This window comes from Poecilia formosa, unplaced genomic scaffold, assembly GCF_000485575.1.
Source record: "Poecilia formosa unplaced genomic scaffold, Poecilia_formosa-5.1.2 Scaffold81, whole genome shotgun sequence".
NCBI lineage: Eukaryota > Metazoa > Chordata > Actinopteri > Cyprinodontiformes > Poeciliidae > Poecilia > Poecilia formosa.
In genome coordinates this window covers 119,479-147,213 of record NW_006800020.1, presented here as the reverse complement: position 1 = coordinate 147,213, position 27,735 = coordinate 119,479, and the positions used below count along the sequence as shown (strand labels likewise).

Below are 27,735 nucleotides of genomic sequence, written 5' to 3'. Positions count from 1 at the left end.
CATATATATATATATATATATATGACTCTAATATTCCCTCTGATTGGCAAAATATGCATATTACATTAATCCTAAATCCTTCTCCCATTTACAAAAGGTAGATGACCCCGTTAACAAAACGAACATTGATGTAAAATTCGTATTTTTGTTTTCTAGAATTCATTTCTGAGGATCACTATTACCACCAATGATGGGTGATTGTTTAGTTCCTGAAACGAGTGCAGAGTAGCTCCTTTGTGTGTCTCCTAATGTGTGAATTTCCTTAACCTTCTAGAGAGAGGTTGAGGAAACCTCCCTCTGATTTGGCAGGAATCAGGGGGAGGAATCAACTGATTCCTGCCGGAAAGTCAAAAGTTTGGGCCATAAGACCATAAGTTTGTGTTGCACCATATTATGAAAATATTGTGTTGTAATGTAAACAGTATTACAAAATCCAAATATTACAAGATATGCATACAAATAAAAGTCTCACAGGTGATCAGATTCTACTGGAATTATGAATGACCAGTATAGGTGTAATACAGGTGTCAAATCAGGAAATGTGTGCAACCACAAGATGTTAGATATGACATGATGAGGTCTCCAATATTTGATTATTTAAGATTATTTAGCCTTCATCATCACTTTTTTGCCATTTGAAAACATCCTTCTAATATCTCATGTGGCTTTTTTGATCAGGTATGTAGGAAGTCTTTTAAGTTTTTTTTAAATTAAAGAGATAATTTTGATTTTAATTGCTCTCATTCCATACAATCATTCCCAGTCTTTTTTTGGGGGACAGATTTATATTCATCCCATCCATCCATCTGTTTTCCATACCTGCTTATCCTTGCAGGATTCTGTCATTGGGCAAGAGGTTGGGTACACTCTGGTAGGTCGCCGTGTTCCTATTCATTTCTAAGAAAAACAAAAAAAACAAATCACAAATTAGTAGCAGCATAACTTTGTTCAAGATTCAGAATTATTTCATCCCCCTGCAGTGGTGCAGCTTGTCTGTTTTAGGATGCATCATGAGTTCAAAAAAATTCCCACCCTTCAGATTAAGCAGGCACTTAAAATATTTTGCCCCTCAAAGACACCCAGGTGTGAAGACAAAAGTGAAGGCGGATGAGATGGAAAAATGGATGTAATAAATATTTAAAACTTAACTGCTACTGTTTCTTTTTTTTTCATAGAAAAGGCAGTGGTTTCACACCAAGGTTAATTGTGAGCTGTCAAGTCCATTGTGTGTACAGCAGCTATAAGACTGTTTTTGTGATGGCCTAGGGGGGAAGGACTCCCCTGTCTGATGAGAAGCACTAGAATTACTGCTCTGATCCTCTGTGGGCCGTGAGGACTGCTGACCAAGCAGAACTCCCTCTGTCTCTGGGTTGCTCTCCCTCGCCCTCTCCCTCCAGTTTTCCTCAGTGTTTTTGGTTTTGTTGTTGGGGGGTTTCGACACCTCAGCTTTTCTCATATAACAGAAGGGTTATGTGTCACACTCTCATCAAAATTATTTCATATTAGCCCAGTGGAAGTGCATTTAGCAGCTGGAGGCTGTAAAAGAAGGAGTGATTGCGGCACTTTATCCCTGTATATGCAGCTCATCAGCACAGCACTGACCTTGTGTAAGGACAGAGATTCTCTGGTTACCTTCATTGAAAGCCAATAGCTAGAATTACATCCTTTGCTCTGCTTTTAAAGATAAAGTTGACTCAGGAAAAATTTCTGGTGAAAAGGGAAATTCTACAAAAAAAAACAAGAAAATGCTTGTGCCTCAAATATAAAGCTTACTGCACTGTAAGCTGTATGCCTCTCTTAGACAAAGGGCTAATATTTCAGACCCCCACTCTTAAAAGTCTTTGACTAATTGATTAGTTAACATACTTTAAGCAGAAAATCCATCAAGTTCCATTTATTCCATCGTTGTTGTCCCTCCACAGTTTAGTGCCGTAATGTTGATGGATCTTTCATAATCCAGTGCTCACCAAGGACAAAACCTTTGACATTTGCTGTAATTACTAGAGGTGGTTTAATTGAGTGAGTCAAACGCGTCATTTGGAGCTGCTCGACGTCTTCAGTAAAGCAGATTCCATAGTGAGTTATTACTCCTATCTAAAATACACGCCAGCAGCGTCTTGCAAAACATTCATACCCCTTGGATCTTTTCCCATTTTGTCATGTCACAACCACACATGCTTTATTTGGGGTTTTCCTCAAAAGAGTAGATTGTTTTTTTTTTGTTGTTTGTTTGTTTTTCACAACACTACAAAGAACTATCTGAATCAATACAATTTACATCAACCTTTTACAGTGATTACTGTACATCTGCAAGACTTTGGGGATTGTTTAGAAGCTTTCCACATCTGGGGACTGAATTTTTTGACCATTCTTATTTACAAATAAGCACGAGCTCAGTCAGATTGGATGGAAATTGGCTGCCAGCAGCAACTTTAAAGTCTTGCCACAGATATTCAGTTGATTTAGGCTTAGGCCTTTGTAACATATGAATATGTTTTGATCTAAGTTTGTACTGTAGCGTAGCTCTGGATGTATGCCACTCAATCAAAAGCAACCCAACAGCATGAGACTGCCATGACCATATTTCACCGTGGTAAATGATGTATTCGGGCTGGTGTGCAGTACTAGTTTTCCACCACGCTGTGCTTTGCATACAGGCCAAAAAAGTTCACTTGTGGTCTCATCTCTCATCTTCCTTTGCATATTTATTTCTGGCAAACAAAGAACATGAGTTCCTATGGCTTTCTTCTTGCTACCCCATTATAAAGGCCACGTTCTCAAACTTCTTAGGCATTTTATAGTGGTAATTATTTAGTGGTAATAAGTCAAATGCAGGGAAGGCTTAATTTATTTATTTTTTTTTAATTAAGTGACTTCTGAAGGTAACTGGGTGCACTGGATTTTACTTTTGTGAGTGTGAATAAATATCTAGCGTCTCTGAATCTCCGTTTCCCAATACATTGTCTTCATCCATGTTTGAATGTTTTTCTCTGTGTCACAAACCATTCTTACCTCTGGACACCTTCGATCAGAGCGATTAATTTCCCTTCTGTTTTATGACTTGTTCATGTTGTTAGCAATATGTATAGAAGTAAGAAGACGGTTTTAGGTAGGAAATGAGTAGAAGTATATAATGCTTTTGTTCAAATGCAGGGAGTAAAAGTAAAAAAGTGGTCAAGAAAAAAAAAAAAAAGCCCAAAATAAAGTACAGAAAAAGCTACTTAACTACAGTAATGACGTGCTTGTACTTTGTTACTTCCCACCTCTGTTGTAAGCTGGAAAAATATGAAAACGAGCGTGAAAACCTTTACAAGACAATGTGTCGGCTTTTTATAGCAAGTGGCAATTTGGTTCTCATTTCTTTTTGTATACAAGAGGGAACTTTTTTCAAGCTAATAACCCTGTGCACTTGTGTTGGCACAGCTGTGTTCATGTAACATAAAGGTGAGTGAACTCAGTATAAATCCAAACTAGGAAAACAAAGCAGTGTCTTTTTCTCCTTTGTGCCACTGTCTCATGATACTACTGTGACCTAGAAATTAGTCTCGGCAAAGCAGCTTGAAGGATGCCTAAATTCATGAAATGCATAAGGAGTAGCAAGGAGGCATGATGAATGAGCTTCTTTTCAAGATATTTGTAACTTATTTTTTTTTCTTTTTTTAATTACTTTAGTATTGCAAAACTAATTTAAAACCTCTTTTGACGTACAGCACATGTCAGTGACTGGTGTTCTCGAGGTCAGCAGTGTCCTCATGACAGCTAAGGGATTAAGCTTATTTGACAGAAACAATGACTCCAGAAGTAAGCATTAAGAAGCAATCAAAAGATTTCTAACTTGATTCAAGAGGAAAACCTACACTTTTAGAAGGGTGGAGGACATGCAGCTAAGAGAGAGTTCAAAGAAAAGCACCGAGGTCAAGCAAACTTAAGAATGACGAGAGTTAGCAGAATACTGCAGAAATTGCAATAAGCGTTACATTTTGTCCAGGGACTTTCAGTTACAAGCTTACATGACATTATAAAATTCTCCGCCTTTACAGTTCAAACAGTAAGCTGTTGTTGGTTTTATAATGGTAGGATAAGATTAAGTCCAGAAACTGGGATCTCATTTAGTTTAATGACTGGAAAATAAATCGCACATTTGGCTTAAAAACACACGGGTTAAGTTTTTCTCAGCACTGTTTAAAATGTGTTAGTTCAGAATGGAAAAGTTGATTCTTTTATACAACTAGCTTGCATGACAAAATTCAAATGAAAGTGTTTAGGGCTTGCATTTTTACTTTATGTTTCACATCAAGTCATATCAAATTACGCCATCACTTATTTGTTCCTTTATCGTTTTCTAGTTGTCACATTATGAATGTTTACACTTTTAATGGGCAGAAAGCAGTGGAACTCAGTTAAAGTGTGTATACTGAAAGGGACAGGCTTTTACTCATACATTTATTCACACAAAAGATATAGCTGTAGCATTGCTCTCAAATTATTGTATGTGACACAAGTGCACAGCTGCTCTTTTTTTAAGCTTTGATGTCATTTTTAGGTCATTTTGCACATTGCTGTGTCAGGGCAGAGTCTTCTCTGACCTTGTTTGAATTAAGCATGGATTGTACTGTAGTGTAGGAGCAGTTTTAATTTTTTCCATGAAGATTTTTTTTCTTCTGCTCTGTTTTGATCATTGTTTTTACCCTGAATATGTCTACCCTGCTTACCCTGATAATCCTGAAGCAAAATGCCCCTCCATGTGATATATCCAGGTGAATTACCACTGAACATGGTTCTCAGAGTGTTTTCTCACATATCTCCCACCGTATTCCATGTTGGTCATTTGGTGTTTTTCCAGATATTCAAATGGTTATTTAAGAATGAGTCCACCTGGAATGTTTGTTGTCAAAAACCTTTTTTTGAGTTTTTAACTGGAATCTGGTCCAATGACATTAATAGCAAATTAACAAATCCCTCATGTTTATGTTTTATGTTTGTGATGATAGGGCAGAAAAATGTTTTTTTTTTTTTTTTTTCTGGCATGCCTTGTAAGCAGCTTTTCACCATGTCGATAGCACGCCGCACTGATTGATCCAGTAGAAATTCTACCGGCGGAATCCAAGTGAATGGGAGAAAGCCCAAATTGAGCTGTGAAACAATAGCATAGGAAGGCAATGGCCAGGGTATTATGATAGTGAGTTTTTGGAAATTGTTCTTGTCATCATTGTTCTCGATGTACATGGTTAGCAAACATGGGTCCTCATCCAGCTTTGTCCCAGTTTCACTGGTTTTCCTGTAGATACCTTTAACATAGCCACTGAATATTGTTTTTTTTTTATTTCTTTTAAAGTGACATCTTGTCACTTTTAAAGAAGGTAAGCACTGAGATGAAATGTGCTCCTTTTTCTGTAAATGGGTATCCCCACATTATTTTGCCTAGTTAGCTTCTTAAACAATTAATTGTTGCTACCTCCTCTACAGCTGATAAGCCAAAGGCTTTATTATAAAACTAAGGTTTTTAGAGGTTTTTTCTCATATGAATAATTATACATGTTAATCAGAGAAACCCCAAATGGTTGTGAAAAATTAGATTACAAGGTTTGAACGTTTGAACGAACTGGTGGTTATTTTTATTCATAAGTTGATACACAGACTAGTGACTTTCCTTAGTAATCTATCTGTAGCTTTGTGGCTGACTGAAGGGCTCCTGGCATCACTTTTGTCATCATGATAACTTTAGCAATATTTCACTGACCAAAGATATGCCTTTTCAGAAATTGGTAGTGTGTATTCTTAAGGCTGATTGTAATATTTTAAAAGGACTGCCAAATATTGGCTTATTTGTCAGCAGATGGATAATATTTTTTGACCTCTTGTCAAGCATCTGGAGCAAATGAGATTATTTAAATTCAAAGTGTGCATCCATGGTACAATGTCCTGATGTTACATTCTGTAACCTTGTTTTTCTGTGTACTGCTGAGCCCAGCGCTGAACAGAAGCTGCATATAAATGTTGTCTTTCTCAAGAGCAGACAGTGTATTAATGTAGAAGAAACACCTTAATCGGTTTGATCTAAAATGACTGGCATTTGGTTTAATTTTCTGTAACTGATTTATAGTATCAGCTTTTAAAATGAAACTAGTAACTCCCTAAAACAGAACCAATTAACTTTCAAATGTCATGTGTCTACGTATTTTATTTCACCTATGCTCATCTCTACATATGTTACCCTGGTGTTTAATGTACTGAGAAATCCGATTGAACAAGTGTTTTTTTTTTTTTTTCAGAAACAAATATATTATTTACTCAAAACTGAAATAATTTACCATTCAAAACATGAAAACAAACAAAAATATATGATGTAGCCTTTACCTTAAGCATGTTTAATGGGGAGCGAGGGAATCACAGATTTAAGCTGTTCTATGGAAGGCTGGCTAATTCTGTTGTTTTTGTGTCAAATTTANTTGTTATAAAAGCCTCTTTGATACTCACGCACCAAAATGTTGGTGCGGATTGACTTTTAAGATGTTCTGCTAAGTTGTGGTTGAGAATCCAATACAAACCTCGCTTAAAGAGCTGGAAGAGTGACCGTACAACATTCTGTCTTGATCCTTCCCGTACAGCGTGCCGCAGGATGTTGAATGTTGATAGAGTCCCTCGGTGTATCATACTTTGGAGCGGAGCCGGCATATGTTCCGTTCCACTGCTCTCGATACTGTAATCAGCATGCGAGTGCTGAGGGTCAGCCAGCCGCTGGAGTGTGAGAGCGAGGCTCAGCAAGAGATCGGAATCACCTGATTTGGAAGAAATGACATTCCAGGCGGCATATACTGAGCCAGAGGTGTGAGAGTGTCGTCCTTTTCTCATTTTCACTGCAGCACGATTCGCTGGGAAGGTTTAAATTAGTGGCGTATGAAAAGTTTGCATTCGGAGTTAAAAGTGTATCTTCCCATGTGATTTTGCTTTGTATGTGAACCTTCACATGATCCCATCCATATTACCCTGCCTTTTCTGTCCTATAACCTCCAACATCAACTGCAATGTGATATATTGTATGGGTTATTAAACCCCATTTTGTTCATTTTTTCAAATTTTTTTTTAATAAGATGATTAATTTAAGCATTCTGTCTCTTTGAGAAAATGGTGCATTTAATCAGAGTTACAGACAGAAACAGGGAATGCTAATGAGAGCAAATCCTGTTCACAGAGTGACCTTACAAGTGACCTTTGTAACTGTGATGCAATGATTTCAAGAGCTTGCTCTGCCTTGTACTTAAATATTTTTCCACCGATTGCTGTCAAACCTGGGAAGTGTCTTCCTGCTACTCTTTAAACCAGGTGTCACCAACTCCAGTCCTCGAGGGCTACCATCCTGTAACTTTTAGATGCATCTCTGCTCAAACACACCTGGATCAAATAAACTGCTCGTTTCCAGCCTATTGGAGAGAGGAATGAATGCTGGTGAGGGAATTCAGACATTTTGGAGCAGAGGTGAATCTAAAAGTTGCAGGATGGTAGCCCTCGAGGACTGGAGTTGGTGACCCCTGCTTTAAACACTCTAATTTACGTCAACTGACATATTTCATCTGGTTTGACTTTGTTGCTGTTTGAAATATTGCTTTTGTGACAGATTTCTGGCCTTTCTTGTGGAGAACAATGCTATATGAAATACCCATGTAAATCAACAAATTGTTTTTTTCTGATATTACAAATTTGCATAAATGTCCCAGTGACGTGTGCCATTTCACATACTATGATAACATTAACTAACACAGTTTTGTATTCACCAGCTGCCACTTCAACCAAGTGTAAAAGAGATGCACTGATGTCAAGTGCTGAGTTTGTCAAACTGAATACACACCACATTGTCACTTATCAACTCGCAAACAAATTCGACAACTATGATGATGGGGGACTTTGCTAATTATTTACATTAAGTATGTGGTGTAGTTGGGTCCTCATCCAGCTTTGTCCCAGTTTCACTGGTTTTCCTGTAGATACCTTTAACATAGCCACTGAATATTGTTTTTTTTTATTTCTTTTAAAGTGACATCTTGTCACTTTTAAAGAAGGTAAGCACTGAGATGAAATGTGCTCCTTTTTCTGTAAATGGGTATCCCCACATTATTTTGCCTAGTTAGCTTCTTAAACAATTAATTGTTGCTACCTCCTCTACAGCTGATAAGCCAAAGGCTTTATTATAAAACTAAGGTTTTTAGAGGTTTTTTCTCATATGAATAATTATACATGTTAATCAGAGAAACCCCAAATGGTTGTGAAAAATTAGATTACAAGGTTTGAACGTTTGAACGAACTGGTGGTTATTTTTATTCATAAGTTGATACACAGACTAGTGACTTTCCTTAGTAATCTATCTGTAGCTTTGTGGCTGACTGAAGGGCTCCTGGCATCACTTTTGTCATCATGATAACTTTAGCAATATTTCACTGACCAAAGATATGCCTTTTCAGAAATTGGTAGTGTGTATTCTTAAGGCTGATTGTAATATTTTAAAAGGACTGCCAAATATTGGCTTATTTGTCAGCAGATGGATAATATTTTTTGACCTCTTGTCAAGCATCTGGAGCAAATGAGATTATTTAAATTCAAAGTGTGCATCCATGGTACAATGTCCTGATGTTACATTCTGTAACCTTGTTTTTCTGTGTACTGCTGAGCCCAGCGCTGAACAGAAGCTGCATATAAATGTTGTCTTTCTCAAGAGCAGACAGTGTATTAATGTAGAAGAAACACCTTAATCGGTTTGATCTAAAATGACTGGCATTTGGTTTAATTTTCTGTAACTGATTTATAGTATCAGCTTTTAAAATGAAACTAGTAACTCCCTAAAACAGAACCAATTAACTTTCAAATGTCATGTGTCTACGTATTTTATTTCACCTATGCTCATCTCTACATATGTTACCCTGGTGTTTAATGTACTGAGAAATCCGATTGAACAAGTGTTTTTTTTTTTTTTTCAGAAACAAATATATTATTTACTCAAAACTGAAATAATTTACCATTCAAAACATGAAAACAAACAAAAATATATGATGTAGCCTTTACCTTAAGCATGTTTAATGGGGAGCGAGGGAATCACAGATTTAAGCTGTTCTATGGAAGGCTGGCTAATTCTGTTGTTTTTGTGTCAAATTTACCTTTCAGAGTTCAAGTTTGGTTTCATCAGACCTAAACAGATGCCTGATTTGACCTGATTTGAGACTTGGATGTTTTCTTTGAAGGAAAGGCTTCCAGTCATGAAATGCTACTTCTTAGTAAAAACATATTTAGGATATTGGAGATCGTTGTCTTATGTAGAACATATCAGTACTCGATCACCAGTTTCTACAGTGATCAGTGTTTCTTTCTTTTTTTTTTTTTTTTTTTTAGATGTCACCTTTGTCTCATGATACATGACTTCACACTCATGGAAAATAGATAATGCTCTGTAAGTTTTTGTACTCTGAAACTTACTGATATGCTTGTAAAATCTTCCATCCTTCCATTGTTGAATTGAGACCTGTCTGCACTCCCAAAGGTAGCAAAGCTGAGTTAGTGACCTTGGTGTTATTATCCTTGATTGGCCAGCAAACTGGCCTGACCTGAGCTCCACAGAGAATCTGTTTGTTTGAGTGATTGTCTAAAGGAAGATGAGAGACATCAGACCCAAACTGGAGATGAATTAAAGGGTTCTATCAAAGCAACCTGGACTTCCTTAACATCTCACATTTTCTCACTATCAAAATTATTTGAGATGTACCTCAGTAAACACATACAAAACAAAGATCCACTTGCGACAGATGTGTGTTTTCATAAATACATTTTATCTGGAGAGTTTTGTTTCCAGTGAGAAATAAGCCAGATTTTTCTTTCTTCCATAAATCCAAAATATTAGATTCCCTGAAGAAAATAGCTACGTTTGGCATTCTGGCATTTCTATTTTAAAGCACTTTACCGACTGCATTGAAATCGGAATCATCCATCAAGTATGAGTTTTAACATTGTCATGAATGAAGCCTCAAGTTTGCCAGTGAAAATTGGCAAAAAAAATGTCACATTGCTGTCACTGCAGCTTTCTACAGTGATACATATGATGCTAATTTTGAGGACATTTTACTGGAAAGTAAATCTCATTGCATTTAAAGATGACTCGCAAGCTAAGCCTCGTTAGTTTGTAGTTTTATGTTATATCTCAAACACCTTTTTCTACAACTCACTCATTTTCTGTGCACTCTGTAAATGCATTATACAGAAAGCCTTCCAGTATTCCCAATGTTTCATATGCTTTAGTTTGAGAAGCACAGCACCTCTCTCTGCAAGAGAGGTAAACCTTCTTCCTTATGCACGCATTGCTCGGCACTTACAGCAAACTGCATCAACTGAATTAGCGTAATTGGATAATTCCAAACTCAAAAGCCTTTTGTAAAACAGGCGGCGTTCACTTTCATCAAGGAACACATTAAACCATTTCCCTCATAGTGACGAACAAAACACATGCAGGGGGCTCAGTGCGCTGTTCCAAATGTTTGTGAGAGAATATGTGATGCAAAAATCAAACAACAAAGAGGGTGCACATGGGAAAGATCTGTGAAGTGCATTTTTCTCCAAGATCAAATATTAGATAAGTGTTCCAGACATGTATCCTTTTTCAGGCTAAATTGAGACGCAGTGTAGAGGCTTAAAAATGATCCTGTGTTGATTTCATGCCATCACCACCATCTGTTTAGTCCACTATATGGCAGCTGTTTCCATATTTCTCTGTTGAGTCTTCATTTTCCTCAGACACACAGATTGATGGACCAGTAGCTTAATGGAGGCTAGTTGCCTGTGCGCAGTGGACATGCTAGACCTGCGCGGCTATACCCATGAGATAATGCATTCTCCCTCCAGTCTGGCTGCGAGGGTATCGTGTAACACAGCCAGGTGTGTGTGCAAGCCTGAGGTCAAAGGTCTGACTTGCATTAGTGGACGCAAACTGTCTGCCCTCCCATTGAAACCAGTATCAGTTGGCTGATTTGCCGCTTTATGCGTCTGGTAATTCTTCATTTCCCTCGGCTAGCTTCTGGTGTTTCTCAATCATTAACCATCCTTTCTACCCTTTTCATAATCCAAAATCAAATGTACTGCTGCCACATGTAGGATTATTGATGCTGTTATTTAATGAGTGTCAGGGCTTCTGCCGTTTATCTGTGATGTATAGTCCATGTGAGGAGCTCATACTGGGAAACATGCACTATATTTACAGTTTGATTTGATTTCTCTCTCTCTCAGGGAAAAAGCCTGTCATAAATTACAGGAATCTTGTGGAGCGTGGCACAGTGAAGCTTTATAAATCCCCCTGCTGGGAGGAGGGACAAAGAGACAGTGAAGGAGGCTGTGCTGTGAAAGGGCAATCTGTATGCAAGTTCAGTGGGAAACAGCATCCTCAACTCATGGCACAAGCTCAGAGGCACTGCCTCGAATGCGGCTGGCTTGCCATGTAAGGTGGCTCATTCTACTTTGTGTTAGCCTCAGCCGCTGTGCAAAGACGAGGCTTTTCAAGAGTGTTTTAGGTGCAACTTTGTTTTGTGAAAGAGAAAATAGTGTTTTCTTTCCAACCTTCTTGAAACAGGTAAAAGTGTCCAAATCAGACCAACTGTATGGTGCATGCCTAATATCTTTTTGTGCGTACGCCACACTTGGATATTCTAGGCCTCTCGGTAAAAAAGGATGTGCCTTCCCCCTTTCCTTTGGTCCTGAACCACAGGAGTAATTGAATTACACATTCTACTCTGTAGCTTCTCAGCCTCATGGGAGCATGCAACTAATCGTTTGGAAGCTGTGTTTTTCAGAAATGGGGAGGGGGAGGTGTACTGATGCTTTATGTCTCAGTAGTGGGCAACTGCACCGTTGATGTCAGTCATCTTTTTCTCACCATAGCAACAATGGCATTAGTAGAAATCCATCAACAAGACGCTTAACCTAATGACCTCTGAATGTTGTGTTGAAATCACATATGGTCTTCTACAACATAAAACAAAGCACTTTAACATCAGCATTGGCTGGAAGGAGCATCAGATGGTACAATAATCTGGAACGTAAATATTAAGGTTTAATAGATTTGCTGTTTTGTTTCTTCAATAAAAATTGTATCTCACTGTCTAAAGATAAAAACACTATCACCACTCCATTGACGTATCCTTGTAATATCGGTTGGTGCTTATATGGTAGCTGAGTCATAACTGCGTTTTTCACCTTGTGCATTAATACACATGGTGTTTTGGATATACCGATTTTGGATGCTTAAGACAATTGTCATGAAAAATCCTTCCTGGGTAAAGCAAACACCTTCTCTTTGGCCTTTTGTTAAACTTTATACGACTGTGTTAATCTTTAAGATTATTCCCCAAGAAAGAAGGTGGCTCAGTCAGTAAATTTACAGACATGCTACTAATTGCATGTATCCGTAGTTTAAAAACAACTTAATTTTATAAAGACAGGTTGGTGCCTCTTTAGCTTCAGTTTTGCTACTAAAAATATGTTCAAATAAAATGTAGTTTTTCTTTTTCGGTAGAGGAGAGTCCAGCAGCTGTCTTTCTACTAGCTGACCTGCAATGTAAAGCAACAGCTGGGGGAGGGCTCTGATTTGCTACCCAATGCTACATGCAGCAGACAAAAAGCTCCAGACACTTCAGGATTTCCATTTGCATCTCATCAAAAGGTTATTAAGCCTTACAAATAGGCATGATGACATTTTTTTTTGAAAACCTGTATAACATAACACACCGTTGACCAAGTGACAAATGCCTACTTCATACTCCAGAGGCGTCATCAACAGTTTCATCACCGTCTGCATCTGTTAATTAAAATATGAACCCAAGAGATGTTGTTTACCCAATTTTCTTCAAAGATGTACATCATTGTATCAATGGACACAATGAGGCTGTCGATGCCTGATACTGTTTCCGGCTATCCTTTGAGGTCTGACCTGCCAGTTAAGTTTGTGACTTTGATCAACTCAGTTTTTTATTTTATCAGAACCATAACACATCCATACTAATCTGTTTGAATTAAAGAATTGCTGTAACAAATTTTAGCCATGGTCAAAAAAAATGTCAATAAACATTTAGCTAATTTAAAAAATGTTGTTACATGCCTGCGCTGGGTATTTATCTTGCTGTTTTGTGAATCAAGGCTGATGTGGATCTCTTGCCGATTAATAGGTGGAATAATTACACATACAATTGTGGTGTTTTATTTATTTATTTATTTATTTACTTCAACTGTTATTTTTTAGAGTGTACATGCTGAATCATATTTTTTATTGAGATATTTTTGGAACAGTTAGACTATTCATTTCTGCATGTTGTTAAGGAATGTTCTGGCTCCGAGCAAAAACTGTTAAATAATGAAGGTACAGTGAAGATTAACAGTGAACCCAATTTAACCTTGTTACTGAACAACTCCAGGAGAAATAGGATCTTTTTATCAGCATCCACAGCAAAATTTTTGGCCGGCATTGTGAAAATGAATTGTGTGGAAGAAGCAGCACAACAACAAATTAACACGTCGAGTCTTTGTGATTATCAGTAATTGTCATAATACCTTCCTCTTCAGCTGAAAGCAAAAGCTGTGTTTATTTTTCTCATTTTCATTTTAAATAGTTAAATAGTATGCTTACAAATCCACGCTAATTGTCTTTCATACAGCATAACCCTACATGCTAATGCTCCCCTGTGAGGAAAATGGGCCTGGTTAGAGGAAATCTGTTTGTATTTGCTCACTGTCAAACACTGGTAAAGCTGTGTTAAAACACAACACAGGGTGACCCTATCGTGTCCAACGGATCCGTTCGTCTGTTGTTCTTTTGTTTGGCACCCTATCATAATTCAGATTTACTGCTGCATCTGTAGTGTCCATGTTAATGAAGTAAAGCCCAGTGCAGAGACCCCACATTGATTTCATTTCCTGCCTCTCTGCCTGCTCCCTGGGTAGAGATGGAGATTACATGACAATGTCGTACAAAAGGAGAGATTAAAGAATCTGTATCCAACTGCAGTGTCACAGCTGTGTGCTCGGCTTCTCAAACAGATGCAGGACATTAAGGGAGAATTGCAGAACTGGAACTTTGTTTCTGTATTTTCCTACAGATCTGCTGAGCCGAAGTTTGCTTCTTGTTAACCCTTGCTTGAGGGGTTCGTCTTTGTCTTCTTTTAGAATCACACACGCATCTTGGATTTGAAAGCGAACGTCTGATTAATTGGATGATACCGCTCCTGTCAGGGCTCCACAGATAGGGAGTGAGGAATGGATGTGTTGTTGAGTTAATGTAGAACAAAGAAGGACACAATTCCTTTTCTAACTTGATGCTTGCCTGCCTTCAAACCCAAGTCTTCATCTTTGGTCTTCAGTCAGTCTGCACTTCTGTCCAATCAATGCTGGAATGGAAACAAGTCAAAGATAAGATCTGATAGAAAAAGTTCAAAATGGCTTACTGTGATACTGTATGTTGAAAGTTTTGTAAAACACACTAAAGTATTTTTCCCCCCCCACAATCTCTTCAGTAATGAACTTCAAGTCTTTGAGGTTGGAAGGCCTTTTTGCTATTACCCTAATCCAGGGTTGTCCATATTCGGCTTATGTTGCCGTGCTTGGATAATTCTATCAGAAATAGTCAAGGTAACAGTGTCACAGTCATTGCATGCAGGGGAATTAAACATTTTGAAACCTCTGCACCAGACTGATTTTGAATTTGTTGATTGAAAATATGGAGAACATTCAGCCAGCTGTCTGAGATGCAGCGCCTCTTGTTTTGATCCTATACTTTGTTTGCTTGCTTTATTTGGTTAAAAATAATGATTTGGTGCAGTTTGTCTCTTTGCAGATAAGCTCTGTAGAGGTGATTATCCTGGCTCTTCGGAAAGAAATATTCCATCATTTGTTTCTGTAAGAGGGATACACTTTTCTCAATAAACAGTATTTGGATGATTTTCTCTGACAAACAGGCTTCTCTGCCTTCATTGAGATAATTTCTGTCTGATGTATTATAGTGTAAACTTGGCATCATTAGCAACACTAAAAGCCACCCAAGTGACAACTTGCCTTCAGAAGCAACACAAGCATTTTCTGAAAAGTTGAGATATTGTGAAGATAAGCCATTCTAAAAAAAAATACACCACATAGCTAATTTTCTTTGTAGTCGATCACATGTGCTATACGCAATAGGGATAATAAATAAGTCACTATCACCTTGAGGCTGTTGCTCATCCTTTAAATTGTGGTTAAATTGTAATGATTTCTATGTTGTGACTGTGGACAAGAAAATAAATAAAGGTTTGTGCTGTAATTGACATATTTTAGGTAGATTGGGAACAGCATAGAGATGCACAAAATTAGAGTATGACTCCTTGACATTCATTTGTGTGGATCAAGACTAACCTGGCACCTGATATCTGTAGGATAGGTGTTGCTCAAACGCACTCTCTTTGATAGTCATATGATTCTACCTATGTTCTTCTAATTTCTTTGCTGAACTTTCAAATGTTTTCATTAAGAAAATCTTCTCTGAAAAAGGTGTAGATAACACTGGCGTTAGCTCAGGTGTTAAGTGTTGAAAATAAGTGTTATCATTACCGCTGAAACGGCAGAAATAATCAGTATTCAGGTTATCAGCTTGCTCGGTGCCCCCACTTTACTAATTACAAGAGTGTGTCAGACTTAATGAGTTGAAATCTATTATGGTAGAATTCAAGAAGCCAATTAGTGAATCCCAGGAAGTGAGCAAATTGCTGAGCTGCAGAATGTCTGTTACGTCTTAACTTTCAACAGTAAGCAATATGCAACCCTGATGATGACCTGTGGTGTGCAGTATGTGTGGGGAAATATTACATTTGCAATAGACGTTTGAGTTGCACAATGGAGTACAAGCAGAAATCAAAAGTTCATTTGATTCTTATTATCAAGTCTGTTTTAGTTCCAAATAACTGCAATAAGTAAACTTTTGAAAATAGTTGAATTTTGGCCTGACTGGCACTGCTCAGGAACTTTTAAAAATGTACTTATTTTTCTACAGTTGATGCTCATGGGGAGCACTCCTTCATGAAGATGTTTACAAGTAGGTCTATCACAATAAGCAATAAATCAATTGGTTACATAATAAATTGGAACGAGCTCAACAATTTCAATTTGATTGACTTATTGTTTGTCTCTTTTCTCTCTTTCTACCAACAACTGGATGACAGTTTGGTCTCAACCAGCCCTTGTTTACAGATACTTCAAAATTCATCTTTTTTGTTAAATGTCTTTCAGTTCCATGTTAAATGTTCATTACCAAATGTCATTACCATTATATTACTAGAAAATAGTCTCAAATTAACAGTAAAATTGCTTATCGCGATAATGTTTGGGACAGTTTACTGTCCAACAAATTTCATTATTGTGACAGGCCTATTTGCAAGTCATGTTTTTTTCAAGTCAAGTCTCAACTCTTTCAGCTCAATTCAGAGTCAAGTTTCTAACAACTGAAATAAACATCTAGTCTATCTCTAACACTGCCTTGCTGTGGGTTTGGATTCCAAACCTGTACTCCAAGCTTTTAGGCTACAAGCATACGCCACAAAACTACATGCATGTACCATGCAGTTAGTGAGCCTTTTTTGTTCTGGTAGGAGTCATTTAACAACCTCTAATTGTTAAAATGGAGGACAATCACATATTTTACTAAGAACCTGAAAGAAAACCAGCCATGGTACAACTGTAGATTTTGTGATGCAGTACAAGTATCTGGATACAAGTGTCTGGATATTTGTTTGTTATCCTGCATAGGGCACTTCCAAAAAGTCTTTTAATCAACCAGATCAGATGATTAAAAGCTGTATCTTGGGTAGAGTATAGTAGCTGTACACCCAGACACTCTTCTCAAGAGTACAATTCCAGTTTTGTTCAACTTTTATAGGTCTACAATCAAAGTCTTTTATAGGTCTACAATCAAAGTCTGTCTTGTATTGCTTGTCAACAATTTATCAGGTTCGCCATTTGCTTATGCCCTTGGCAGTGTTTAGAAGGCATATTAGCATATTGATTTTTAAGTTAAATCAGCAGTACAGTTTGGCTTATAATCAAGTTATGTATTTTTCCAACTTTGCTCCAGCAGATGCCATTCAAATTTAATTTCCTGCCGTTGTCAAGCAATAAAATAATGCCAGTCACATGTTGGAGCTGGACTGTTGACTATGTCTTGCCAGAGCAAGTTGTTAACCAACTTTGATCAAACCTTCATCTACCCACCCACTCACCTGTACTACCTATGCTACCTTTCATCTTTATGGCATATTTTGCATGTGCATTGTTATTGCACCCAACTGTATACACTCACCGGTCACTTTCCAGGCTCTGCAGTATCTGTTTTTCTTCACAGCAAAACATATTTTATGCCAACCGGAGTTTCTCCCCAAACAGTCTTGTTGATCTAGGTTAAGACAACATCTGTAATGTTCTAAAAAAAAATACATAAATAAAACATTTAAAAAAATGTGCATGTAGCTTCATTACTGGTTTCTGAAGCTGGTCATTTAAAAAAAGAAACATTTCAAATTAAATCAGAACTCCACGTGTTGTAAATGTTTATATGACACTTCTATGATTCGTCTCTCACTGCTAGGTATTAAAGTCAATGATATATTCCTCCATAGAAGCAATATGCTGATGGTAATTACAAGCAGAAATGTTACCAAATAGTTTGGCATTTCTTTTCAGGCACTTGAAAACATTCTCATACAGCTTCTTAAGCCCATTTCACCTTGCTGCAAGCCTAAAACCTTTGGGCTTAATGAGCCATCTAGCTGTTTGACCCTGATGATTCACTTCGGATTTAGCTACCACTGAAAACCAATGATTGGGTGAGTGGAGCGTGTTTGTCTGCATCCACACTAGTTGTGCATCCAACAGTCTCTAAGCTCATTACAGTAATCAGGTTAAAAAGAGAGGAACTGGGGAGTGCTTTGCCTACAACTCGTTTCCACTGGACTTCCCCAGTGAGAACCTCTCACCCAAGCTCCGGCAGAGCTGATGGGACCCAGCTCTGCAGATGCCTGTTCCTAATGATCCCCTCCCGCTGATCCTGTTTGTGTGAAACCCACACTGTGGTATTCAGCTGCAGCCATAGAGTCATAATGACCAGCTTGTAATTGTAAATCCCGTCTGAGACACACCTATTCTTCTCTGAGTTTCTGAACGATTTAATTTGGCTCACACTAACTGCAAACAACAAATCATCCTTTTGGCGGTTCACTGTCTTGGTGCATGAATTGAGGCAATCACCATGGATGAAAAAAATTATATATAAATATATATATCAATAGAAATGCATTACAGAAATTACATGGTGCCAGTATTGCTGCTTGGAGGAATATGCTCTGTTCAGTGTCATTGATTCTGCCTAACATATTTTGCTGAGTCACAAAAGCTGTGATTAAGCACTAATAATAGTAGCTGTCCTGCATTTTGTCTCTAATGCTTATTCACTGGTTTGATCCTACATTTCGACTGTAAGTCTCTTGACACTGCGAAATTCCACTGTTTCTACTTTTGATCTGTCCTTATGAGAAACTACAGAACAGTTGAGTAGAAGTTATTCAGACACTGTTTAGCTCATTTGTAGTAGTTACAGCTGGTATATTTAAACACAGAATGAGCGCCTAGACATTTAGGAAGGCTCACTCTCCATCTTAAATGCTGCACATAAAAGGCAGAGACTTTTACATCCTTCAGGATTTTTTTGCATTTGCATTCCTTACGGAAAGAAACAAACTATTTTCTTTCTTATGGATGCTTCTAGTTGGCATAAGCAACCTGTCTTGGAAATTTTTAAGCATTTAAAAAGATTTTAAATGCTTAAAATCTTTTAAGCATTTAAAAGATTTTAAATGCTTAAAAACAACTTCAGATGTTTCAACATCTGAAGTTGAAACTAGCAGATGTAGAACATATAAGCCAGTAAGTCCTTAAAGCTTACATATTATTTGTACAACTTCTTTTAAAAATGTGTGTAGGCTTAATGCTCAGGATAGTCATATTTATTTCAAATAAATAAATAAAAACTTTAAAACTGAGAAAGTTGCTAAAAATGTGACAATGTTATGGTTGCAAACTTGAACATCTCGGCATAACACAATGTACATGCAAGGTCTGTAGATCAAATCTGGATTTCTGATACAACATTTTATATTATGATCTACTTGTTGAGGAAATGCATCAGAGAGAAATGTATTACTTAGAGACTTGGCAAATCAGCCCCCTAATGAGGGATACTGTAATGAGTCCAGTCTTTCTGTAATTTATCAGAGAATTTGCTCATGACAAGTGCTGTAATTCTAGACACAAGCATTCTGGTAGCATGTGGACATCTGTTGCAGTTTCTGCTTCTGCTTTGATCAGCTGATGCTAGGGTCCACAGCTAATTAGTGTGTTTACACAACAATACCAGGAGGACGATGTGGACTTTTCTGAAGCATTATAAAACCTTTCTGGTTCCACTCAATAAAGCATATTTCGCGAGAATTTTCTATTATTTGAAAGCTTTGTGGAATGGCCATTTGGTGTTTAAATTATCATTCTTTTAGGTTTTCCGGATCTACAATAGATCCGGAAAAAAAAATAAAATGGTGCAGCTGGGTATGATATCTGCTGTTAGATGTGCCTCCACTTCACTAGAGCTGATTGAGCTTGAAGCAAAAGCCAGGAGTCTTGCATAGCTGTAATTTCCTTAATTTCTCTAGGTTCTGGCTCTAAAGCATTTGCACTTCCAGACAACTTGTGTGGTTCTCTTTACTTGTCCACAGTGGACAATATAGTAAGAATTTCCACATTGTGTTTGTGTTTGTGGTTCATTGGCCAGATGTTTACGAGGCTGATTTAAGTCAGAATTGTTTGTTTCTTGTAATTGAGAACACTTTTGGTTTATGGGTGGAAATCCACTGAGAAGGGTGGGAAAAAAAAAAGATCTCTACACTTGTGCTTATGTTACAACATCAGTGTGATAGATTATATCATGCTACTTTTCAATCATCGGGAATGTATTCATATATTTAAAGGATGTTCAACTCTTTTTAAGAGGATTAAGATGTAAAAAACGGTGTTCAAAGCTTTTAACACTCTTTTGAAAATGTAGACACCCACATTTTCTGCAGCACTCCTGCAGTTAGCCTCTGCATGAAAAACTTTCTGAAGTGTGTGAAGACAAGTTGCTGTATACTTCTCTTCCAGCCAACTTAAACATTTGATTCGCCAGTCCTTGCTGAGAGAAAAACAAAGCTGCAAAGAATCATACAAGAATACCAAACTTGGAATCGACTCTCAAATTCTAATAATGCTTTTTTTTTTCTTTTCTTTTTTTAAACTTTGTGGTATTTCCAGAGTCTGCTCTCATTTTTGTAGTTGTCTTTTTGAATTACATATTTTTTGGAGGATATTTAGCTGAAAACCAATTCATGAATTTGCTACGTAAAATCGTTCCCTCATTAAAAGAGATATTTCACAATTTGTGTTCACAATTTATGAAGGGGAATTTCTGTTGGTTTTTGAGCAGTTAATATCTTATCCGCAATAGATGACTCTTGGCATTTTAATCCACATTACTTGGGCCCAGAGGCTGAGCTAATGCCTCTTACATGGAGTAGTGGTTTGAGTCTAACAGTCCGAGTGAAAATCTACAAACTGCAGCTCTGACAGGTGATGGACTGTGTGAAAATATTTTTCTTAAAAAGAATGCCAGTGATGTCCCATGGACTGTTAGTGTTTCATAATAATCTGTTCATATTGGCTATAGTTTCTGAATATGAGAACCTAAATGTTTCTGCAACTTAGCTTTTCAGGGTTTTTTTCTAACTAACATTCTCACACTGTGAAGTTTCTTGTTTAAACAAAACGCTTTCTGGTAAGTCATTTACTACACTGAAACTCACTCATCATGTTGTAATTTATAGCGTACCTTGGAGAATGTTTACTTTCTGGGGTTGACATAAAAGATTTTAAATGCTTATTTATGATTATCCACCAACCCTTCCAATTCAGAGAAAGAAAAAGAACAGTTATTAAACTCCGTATACTGAGATATAAGAGTGGAGAATATGAACACAGAAATTAAAAGATGTAAACTGCATAACGACAAAATAAAAAAAATTAAAAAAACTCTGGTTCGCTTAGAAATTCAACAGTATCTTATCTTTTCAGCTTTGATTAAACAATAATACAGATTTATAGTCATATTCAATAAATTACTATGTTAATTTTGACTTGCTTGATTAAAGTATGCTTGAGAATAACAACCTTTTAAGCAGCTTATACGCTTTTCATGAAGCCTACATTTGTGTTAAAAATATTTTTTAACTAAATAAAAAATCGCCATAGTGAACAAAAATAAAGGCTTGAAACTATACGTGTGTGTAATGTGCTTGTAAAATGTCAATTATTAAATTAACATTTATATGTAAGCACTGCAAGTTCAGGCGTTGAAAGAAGCAAAAAAGCATCGCTATTACAACTGATGGCTCGACACATAGAGGTACGTTGGGCTACATCACAATCATATCGCATCCCGTTGGGAAAGGAATGACACAAGTTTATTGGGTTTTTGGCAAAATAATTAAAAACACTAATTGAAGGCATTTTTGCAGCATAATTTTGATGCTTGAAGCAACAATATCTTACCCCATCTAATTTTCATGAACTCAATATTATACCTCATCTCTTGAGCTTTAGATATTGTTACACCACAAGTAATGAACTAAATCCTACCCTATTGTTGGTGTATTTATAGCAGGTTCCCTGCTACTTGCAAACATAGCAACAGTTAAGAGATTCATTATATACTCATTTCATAAACCTCTGTGATATTTTTGTGATTGGAGTTGTAACAAAGTAGTGGTTGCTTTGGCCCCTCTTGGGTTGGCCGCTGGCTGCATCCTGTGGTACCAGCTAATTTGGATTTTTAATAAAGATGTCAGAAGGGTTAACTATAGCGAGCAAAATATTTATGTCTCCTTTTGACCTTTTAAAAGAACCTCTCTCCAAGCAATCCTGGTCTATCACTTTAAGAATTTTTTTTGTGTTTGTTTGTACTTTCAGGGGTAAATCCTCTCTCTGATGTATGAATCGGTGGATCAGTTGCTATATTTCAAACAAGTACGTTCTCGCTGGGAATCACTCCACACATGAATGAAGTTCCTTTACCAAAATTCCACTAAAGTGGTAAAGGTGATGTTTTCACAGAGAGGCATTCTCATTTTTCAGTCAAACTGTCAAAGCGAATCAAAGTCGGCCCGATCAATCTCTTTTTCTGCTGAATATTTCCGTGTTCTTGTGACAGAACAGCTATGAGACCTTGTGGATAAAACCAGGATTGAATAGTCATGTACACAGACGAGACAGCCCTTTATATTGTCAAACTTCTCTCTTGTTCCCTGTCTGCTTGCCGTTTGAAAGCAGACTTAGCTGATATCCTTATACCTTTGCCAAGTGTATGCTAGACCCAGATTATGACGAATTGTCAGCTTTGACCTGAGGGTAGAGTGGAGGTTGCTGCTGCTGTCCAGACTTATATGTCCAGGAAAAGGTGGGCACAGCAGCAGTCATGGCAACGGTGGGCAGAATTGCTGAGCTGGAAACAATGGGCCGAGAACATGGCCTCTCCCTGAACCATTTAACAACATAGTTTTTCCCACTATCAACACACGGGGTTTTGTTGTTATAAAAGCCTCTTTGATACTCACGCACCAAAATGTTGGTGCGGATTGACTTTTAAGATGTTCTGCTAAGTTGTGGTTGAGAATCCAATACAAACCTCGCTTAAAGAGCTGGAAGAGTGACCTTACAACATTCTGTCTTGATGCTTCCCGTACAGCGTGCCGCAGGATGTTGAATGTTGATAGAGTCCCTCGGTGTATCATACTTTGGAGCGGAGCCGGCATATGTTCCGTTCCACTGCTCTCGATACTGTAATCAGCATGCGAGTGCTGAGGGTCAGCCAGCCGCTGGAGTGTGAGAGCGAGGCTCAGCAAGAGATCGGAATCACCTGATTTGGAAGAAATGACATTCCAGGCGGCATATACTGAGCCAGAGGTGTGAGAGTGTCGTCCTTTTCTCATTTTCACTGCAGCACGATTCGCTGGGAAGGTTTAAATTAGTGGCGTATGAAAAGTTTGCATTCGGAGTTAAAAGTGTATCTTCCCATGTGATTTTGCTTTGTATGTGAACTTCCACCTTCACAAGATCCCGTCCGTATTACCCTACCTTTTCTGTCCTATAACCTCCAACATCAACTGCAATGTGATATATTGTATGGGTTATTAAACCCCATTTTGTTCATTTTTTCAAATTTCTTTTTAATAAGATGATTAATTTAAGCATTCTGTCTCTTTGAGAAAATGGTGCATTTAATCAGAGTTACTGACAGAAACAGGGAATGCTAATGAGAGCAAATCCTGTTCACAGAGATCAGGGCTTGGCATCCTATGTGTGACCTTTGTAACTGTGACACAATGATTTCAAGAGCTTGCTCTGCCTTGTACTTAACTTATTTCCACTGATTGCTGTCAAACCTGGGAAGTGTCTTCCTGCTACTCTTTAAACACTCTAATGTACGTCAACTGACATATTTCATCTGGTTTGACTTTGTTGCTTTTTGAAATATTGCTTTTGTGACAGATTTCTGGCCTTTCTTGTGGAGAACAATGCTATATGAAATACCCATGTAAATCAACAAATTGTTTGTTTTTTTTTTTCTGATATTACAAATTTGTATAAATGTCCCAGTGACGTGTGCCATTTCACATACTATGATAACATTAACTAACACAGTTTTGTATTCGCCAGCTGCCACTTCAACCAAGTGTAAAAGAGATGCACTGATGTCAAGTGCTGAGTTTGTCAAACTGAATACACACCACATTGTCACTTATCAACTCGCAAACAAATTCGACAACTATGACGATGGTGGACTTTGCTAATTATTTACATTAATTATGTGGTGTAGTTGCCAGTGATTCACCAGATGGATTTTTTTCTGTAATACGCTATAGATGTGTTATTGTTAGATAACAGAGATGAAACTACACAATATCTTCTGTTTCAGAGAAAGTCAAGTCATCCCATAACCATCAGGGATTTGGTGCAACATAAAGGCATTGAGTCACAAAGGTGAATAGATTAATGATGCACTTGTAGGTTTTGTTGATGATCTCCAGCCTATTCCAATTTTCTCTTTTGAAAAAATAAATAAAATAAAGAGAATTCAAATATCTTTTTCTATCCTTTCTGCCAAGAGTTGTTGTTATTTATTTCTGCTAAGAAATAAACAGAAGAAATGTGAGAGAAGAAATGCTTTAGGAAGATTTAATATTTCACGATTATCTTAAAAAATAAAATAAAATCACTAAGTTGTCTGTCTGAGCTGACTTTAGCATGACTAGCACAGTTAACATTTGTAGCTGGTACAACATGCAAATTGTTCTCTGTTTTGAATTTGGGTTGCTCTTTGACATTTCTGCTTTAATAAATACCGACTGGGTGTTTTGCCTTTCAAAATGTCTGTGCTAAATAAAATGCAACTGGTAGCAGAAGCCTGTTGTGACTGTCATTGCGATCGCATTATAATTTGGATGTAACAGTAGAGATTTATTGCCTTCCAGTCTGAACACTGAAGTATGTTCAATCTGGAAACACTCAACTTTCCATATGGCATACGGTTAGCAGTAGTTAACAGGCAAACATGTGTGGACTGAGTGGTTAAAGCCGTATGACTAACACCTGCTCGATGCGTGACAGTAATATTACTCAGAAAACAGAGACGCTGTCGAGATTTTAGCTCTGCTGTAACAGACGCTCATGCCCTTTGTTTCATATCATACTTCTTTTTGCCGTATGCTGAAAACCAGTTTCATTCAAATTGACAAGGGATTTATAACTATAAGTGTGACTTATCAGGATAATGCAATTGTCATGGGTTGAGTCTTTTCATGACTCATTTTAGATGGCTCTGCATCCACCAGTGCGTGCAATAAAATGTCAACGTGATTTTATTGAGAAGCATATGCAGAAGGCACAGCTAGCCACTCCCTCAGGAATGATTCAGGATCGTCCCAGTCAGTTTGCGGACTGAGTAAGTCATCGACTGCTTGACTAACTGCAGCTGCTGGGTGGAGTGCTCCTCCTCTGTTGGCAGTTTCTGCCTCCATTTATCAGGAAGTCAATCCCTTGGATCTCAATGAAACATTTTGTATTTGAGAACTTTTTTCAGTGCTTGAACAGTAACGATGAATGCATTTGTCTTGAAATATATGTCGCTAAAGCACCTTATTGGCTAATGCACTGAGTACTCTGTAATAAATCATTTACATCCGAAGACTTAACTTCCTACCCTTCCCAAGTAATAGTGAAAGAAATTGGCATTCAAGAATAGAGAACAAGCTGCTGTTCTTTCTTTCTTTTTTTTTCTTTTCTTTTTTTTTTGCTCTGCTTCTCCTGTGGCTCCTTTGAAGCCGTGCTGCAGGAAGCTCTACATCAGTGGATATTTTTAGTGTAAGAGGAGATGTTCTCTTCCTCCTTGCAACAAGGGCAAGATTGATAGATTCTGTCAGTTTCTCTACCCGGGAATTACATTACAACGGTGTGTGTCACCCAGGAGGACACCATGTAATCCTCATAGCGGGTCATAACAGGGAACATTCTATATTTTAATTTTAAAAATATGTGCAGAGATATTTACAGTCTTGATTCTAAGAAACCATGATATGTTTTGTAAATACACGCTCAAAAGCTGCTGGATTAAAAATAACCCAATTGGGATGATTTTGCGACAGACAGAATAAAATCGATTGCTGTAACACAACTGCATTGGATTGTGGGTTTGACACAACATAAAGATTTTTTTTTTTTTTTCACCAAATGACTTTAAAAAAAAATACCCCTAACCTGGCTTACTAAGCAAATAATATTTGAATTAATAAAGCCAATTAAACTTATCTTGTAGAAGAAACAGACATTAGGATCACAAAAGTCATAGTTAAAATAATACTCCTTAAAGACCCTTCTATAAACCTACAAAAAAGGGCTGGCCTCCATCTGGTCCATGTGGACCACGCTGAAAGATTTTAAAAATTATGTTAGCAGTGTAGGTCAAGAACAGTGGTCTGACACAGTAACATCAGCACTACGCATAAAGTTTCTGACGACAGTCTGCCTTTGAAATTGTCATTTTAAGAATAATGGCAGATGAGCTCAGTGTAGTTATTCTTTTTGTTGGCCAAGCAAATGCTCCATATCTCACTGTAAATTATTTGGAGTCATTTACATTTAAACCCTGCGGCTTCCTGGTTATGCCATCACTGCATCATTCCCTTCCCTGGTAAAGGCAGCTTGTCTTTAAAAGTCCGCTGATGTGGGTCTGTAACTACCTCGCAGTACTACGTCGTCATGATGTTTTTTGCTTCTAACTCTATTACTGGAACTATAATTACAAGATTTAAGAACTAAAGAACTTCACTGTAGAACAGCTGACAGCACTGTTACCTCACAGGAAGAAAGAAAGGTTCAACTCTTGCATGGATTATTCATGTTTCCTATATACAGAGATGGATTTTCTCTTAACATGACTTTTAAGCTTAAGCATGTGTGTGTGCTTCCATGGTTCTTTGTCGTGTGTGTCTCTGTTTCCTGACATTTGAAAGTAAATAAAGAACTCTGATAAATCTGTCATAATATTATCTACGACTTTTTTATAATAAACATACCAAATTTGTCATTAAATAAGTGTAATAAGAGCTTCCGTGATGTTGTGTCCTAATTTTATTGTCCACATTTAAAGAATCCAAGCTGACCAAAGGACATCTTGCTGTTCTCTTGTGGTATGATGATTACAAGTATGACCTATTAAATACTTTGCCATGTGCTTGCTATGTGGTAAATTAATTATGCCTCCTCCTCAGATGTATTTATAGAGACCAATCGAAGTCTTCTTTCCATCTAAATTTAGCACAAACCAGATCAAGTGGATCTACAGAAAACAGACGTAGATTTGGAACATACATTTCTCGCTGTATGAATGGGCTGGTGTTTTGCTGGAGTGTAAAATCAGGATGAAGAAATAAGACACAGACTGTGTGTGGCAGAATATATATTTTTTTATATTTTCTCCTAGAAAGCTTTCTTTAGTGATGCTGCTCTCATCAGTCTTGGAAACTGCTGATGTCACATTTCATCTTGGCCCTCTACTCATACTACAGTACATGCTGTAAATTACACAATAAAAAGAGACCACCAGGCTTAAGAAAATATTGTTCTGTAATGTAATCATATAGAGCTGCTCCCTGCTGCTTTACCGACTATTACATTTGTGCTTCAGAGTTATTTTCAGGTGAGTCACAGCTTGTTAAAATGTAGTAGTTGTCCTTTGCGGTACAGTAGCTTTGCTCACTGTAGAGCTGCTGTAATATCAACCTATTATCCCAGAGATGTCGTTTTTATATTTACAGTCATAACTCCTGTGAGTAAAATAAGAGTTGCTTGCAAATACGAGTTGTTTGCATTCACTGCTATATTATATTTTTTAGGAATGTGTGAAAAGCATCTCAGTATAAATTGATATATTAATGAGGAAAGCCTTGCTGGTTTTCAGGTTATCTGAGTTTAATATGCCGACCTTAGTGGTCCTCTAGTGTAGGTCATGGAGGCTTTGTCCTCTAATTAGCCTCTAATTAGCAACTAAGCTGACCTCAA

General features: G+C 37.4%; 1 protein-coding gene and 1 long non-coding RNA gene across 7 annotated transcripts in view; one reads left to right on the top strand and one right to left on the bottom strand.

Moving 5' to 3' along the window:
- Nucleotides 1-2,575, bottom strand: part of LOC107836755 (uncharacterized) — a 3,472-nt gene extending 897 nt beyond the window's left edge. Inside the window, exons 1-3 of the long non-coding RNA XR_001662708.1 lie at nt 1,867-2,575; nt 1,603-1,725; nt 820-897 (exon numbers count right to left, since the gene is read on the bottom strand). This is a non-coding gene — a long non-coding RNA (uncharacterized LOC107836755). The remainder of the gene's footprint in view (nt 1-819; nt 898-1,602; nt 1,726-1,866) is intronic.
- tln2b (talin 2b) overlaps nt 1-27,735 on the top strand; it is a 103,602-nt gene that overhangs the window by 7,194 nt on the left and 68,673 nt on the right. The window lies entirely within an intron of this gene.